This window comes from Leuciscus leuciscus (genome assembly GCF_965113295.1).
Source record: "Leuciscus leuciscus genome assembly, chromosome: 12".
Classification (NCBI taxonomy): domain Eukaryota; kingdom Metazoa; phylum Chordata; class Actinopteri; order Cypriniformes; family Leuciscidae; genus Leuciscus; species Leuciscus leuciscus.
In genome coordinates, this window is record NC_138736.1 from 691,029 (window position 1) to 695,685 (window position 4,657).

Consider the following 4,657-nt stretch of genomic DNA (forward strand, 5'->3'; position numbering starts at 1 on the left):
AAATACAGTAAAAACAGTGCAATATTATTCCATTGTAAATCAGCTGTCAATCCTAATTATAACACTTTAACCCTCTGGGGTCTGAGGGGTTTTTGGGGTCTTTGAGATGTTCTGACATGCCCTGACATTTGTGCTTTTTTCAGTTGCTTATAAACATATTAATGGCAAAGGTATAAATACACTCTATTTAGCACAAACAGGGCTACCATAATATGTGAGCAACATGCATGTACATGTTTGTATTTTTGAGAGAATAATGTTTATGCATGGTTATTGAAAAAACTAAAAACTAAAGTTTCTGAAATAAGGCCACAAAACACATACTAAATATGTGTCATTAAGACTTTTGACTAATGGATGTCGTTGCCTAGAGTTTTTTCTTCAAAATGATGTGAAAATCATCCTGCCCTTATCATTCACATAACACAATACACTGATTTAAATCTTGTAAAACACTTTTTGTTTGTAAAGGCAATATGCGCAAGGGGCGTCAACCATTCACAGCATCATGCATATTTAGTGATTCACACCTGAGGAGACAATGGGGCCCGCATACTTAATGAGCCATTCATTCAAGTGTGTCACCTATAGCCACAAGAAAGAATGCAAGAGCAATATATATATATATATATATATATTTATATTGCATATTCCATATACTGTATTTTTTTTTTCACAAATTGTGCTTGCAAATTGTATAATATCCAAGGAAAACATGTCTAGTAATTGTGCAGTTAATTCTCATACTGTATTTTCAGTTTTGGAATATGTATCCTCTCCCCAAATTTGTCAATAATAAAACACAATACAATTTTTTTTAAAGAAAAGGCTTATATTTACCTTTTAAAATTTGTTTACATCTACCTTGTAAATATATTTTTTTATTAAAAAGGTTACAATTACAACAACAATTGAAGTGTAATCTTTCTTTGTAAAAACTAAAGTATACATTTTATCATACATATTTCAAAGTTAACCCTCTGAGGTCGGAAAACGCGCCCCCGCGTTTTGCTGGATTTTCTTCACATTGTAGTACAATAAACTTAAATTACTCCGTCATTTATGGTTATACAGAAAAAAGAAATATAAAAAAAGAATCTGTGATATTTCTACTTTTTTATGTGTCCACTTACAATCAAATCAAAACAATGTGCTTTTGTAAAATAAAGAAAATAAACAGGGTGTGCGTTCTGCCTCTCCGTCGCGGTGAACTTTTTTTTCTTGAGCACGTCAATAAACTGAAACAAAACTCAACGAATACTTCTCACACATTTATGAGCCATTTACCTTTATAAACATTTAAGTGTGTACTTTTAAATGATCGGATTCAAACTGAAAACAAATATTCTCTGTTTAAGTAATTTGTATAAAACCAACAGGATGTCCAGTATCTCAAACGCTTGCTAATTACTTTTAATTCGGCCACGCCCACTCGCGCAAAAGAGATTCACATGCAAATCTCCACATGGAACGCGAACGCCCTCGTTACCTCAAACACAAAACACCAAAACACTTCACAAGTCTCTGCTTTTCGTCGAGTTTGGAAGACGCGCTGTGAGCTTACATTGGATTTACATCAGAAGAAGAAGAACGTGATTTGAAGACAAGAAAGATGTAAGGTAAGAAATTCTTACTTATTAGTTTATGGTATTGTTGCATTAACTTCACATTGCAGTTGAACTGTTGCTAGATATATGGTGAATATTATACTATTTAGACCCGTGTTTACTGTTAAATACTGTTTGTGGATATCTGCTCAAACATAGATATGTATAACCATAATGTTTAATATTTTGGAGTGGGATGGCGTTTGAATGTATCATATTTTGGAGCGCGCTGTGGGTTTGAATGTATCATATTTTGGAGCGCGATTGCGTTTGAAAGGAAAAATGCACCAAACATTAGGCTTTATGTTTTTACTATTATCTCATTTCATATCATCATAACGAATGGAAACATTTGAAGTAACATAAGATAATCAAAATATTTTTCTCTAGCATTGTTACTGAAATCTTTTGGAAGATTTATAGGCTGCTTTGTAAAATAAAATTATTTTATGCAGTACTGCACATAGCTTATGCCTACAAAGCACAACAAATATGGTGTTCTTTATATTATATATTGTTGGAAACATTTGTGTGTGTGTGTGTGTGTGTGTGTGTGTGTGTGTGTGTATTCTGTGAATTTTAAAAAGCAATTTTAACCAGAAAAATCTCAAATGTATTCCCAAAATCGTGCAGGCCTAGTTTCTCTTGATACCAGTATGTTCACTTTTTTCTTTTCTTTCAGGGACCAGATGCAACTGAGTCCTGCTGACTTCAACATTCACATGAGTCTCTGTACATGAACATGGTAAAGTGAAAATCAAACACCTTGGAAATGGTATGTACAATGTTTTTAGGAATGGCACAAAGGTCTCTGTCTTTGGATCATTGTTTTCAATGTGCTCTTTTGTCATTTGTTGTGTATTTTTGGATTATGTTGTGTTGTAAATAAATCCAAACAATCTAAAAGCCATTCTTTTTTAAATCTCCTCATTCTTTGTGCAAGGTTGCTCTGAATGACAGGGCCTGATCGCTCCTAATAGGGCAGTTAGGGGAGTTTCTTTGTCTTTCTCAGGTGAGAAAAGCTTACATATTCATGAGATGATCACGCCTCTTCGAATATGGCTTTGTCACACAAAACACGTCTTAGAAATTTTAAATCAATATATTGTCTTATCTGAATGAGCAGTCAGGGTGATTTTCACATAGTTTTGGAGCAAATATTCTAGGCTACGTCATACAATTTTCAAAAGTCTTGTGAAGAAATAATCAGTATGGGTTTCATGGCCTTATTTCAGTGACAATTGTTTTTTGTATTTTCACAAACCACGCATAAATGTCATTATCTCAAAACTACAAACTTTTACATACATGCTGCTAATATATTATTGTAGCAGAGTTTGTGCTGAATACAGTGTAATCAGACTTTAGCCATGAAAATATCACTAGTAACAGAAAAAAACACAAATGTCAGAGCATGTCAGAACACCTCCAGGGCCAGAAAACAGCTCAGACCTCAGAGGGTTAAGGATTCATTACTTCGAATATAGCCTACATTGACAAAACATACTATATTTAACATATTAGCAAAAATTGGCAAACAAAAGCTTATTTGAGGTGGCAGATATTTTACAGTAAAAATGTGTAATCTATCCAAAACTAATCAATGAAATGTTGTCTTTCATTTGTCTGTAACATAGGTCTTTCGTTTTTATTATAAGGAATATAAATGTTAATTTGCAGTTTAATACGTTGCTTATACAAATACATTTTATTTCAACATATTTCAGTCGATTTTTACTCAGTATAGCAAAATAGTTTGCTAAAAGCAGATCATTCATTCACACACAGAAACGCAATTCAAATTTAAACCGTCTTTTTGCGAGTTGTGGTAAACAGCGCATCTCTGCCGTTCATTCATTCACACAGAAACGCGATTTACTTGAGAATGAAAAAAAACGTACTACAGTATTCCATCCGTTGCTCCTCGAAATACCAGCACTTCTGAGGTACATTTTCCATTATTATTATTCCTCACAGCGCAGCGAGACTGCAATAACTGATCTGAATAAACTTGATGTGTTTTCTCGAGCTGATATGTGGGCGTTCACAGGTTTGTGTGGATTGCCTCTGTCATTTGCAGTCATAGCGCGCGCTCTCCGTGGGCGGGGCAGATTAAAACGTAATGAGCTGAGATGAGAACGACTGACATCTCTCTCTTTTCATAAAGATTACATAAACAGAGAATATTTTTTTTTTATAAAAATTACTTCATTTAAAAGAAGAGAATTCAAGCTTCATGCCTGTGTGTCTGTATGCCTGTTTGACTGAGTATTCGCTGAGTTATGGTTCATTTTCGGACGCGTTTCAGAATGGACTTCACTGACAGAGAGAAGGCAGAACTCGCTTCGTGTTTATTTTTCTTTATTTGGCGAAAAGCACAACACTTTGTTTTTATTGTGAGTATACACAAAAATAATACACATTTAACAGAATCGATTGATGTATGAAACGTGTTTGTAATATCAAAGTCAACAGAGCAAAATGAATCTCTTTTGAACTGATAAAAAAAAGCGAGCTGGTATCGCCGGCGATACAGCCGACCTCAGGGGGTTAAAAGTCATAATAAAGTTATAATATAACTAGTAAATATAATGCAAAATAAATTATTATATTCATTATATGTAGATTATGTTAATTATAATCTAAAAAAAAAAATTTGTGAATAAAAAAATTAAAAATAAAGGTCTGATTTGTGGGAAAAAATCCCTATTATCGATTAAGCATTTTCAACCTAGCGAAATATTTTGCATTTGTGAAAAAGCCTAAGCTGTCATGATCAAAAGCAGAGGATCTGGAGAGAGTCTCGTTCAGTCCAAATGGTTTTCCAGCATGCAGCACACAGGGCAGCTTTGTCCTGCATAATCTAAAGCTGTTCAATAGTTGTTTGTGCGCAGAAATAAAGAGCAGGACGAGGTCACGTGTGCGTTTCCTTCCGAAGTGTTCATTCAATATGAATGCGTCCTCTTTAATTAGAGATGACAGCAAGCATCTGCACTTTAAAGCCATTGTTTCACAATAAAGCCAGCATGTTTTCTGCACTAACATTAGGA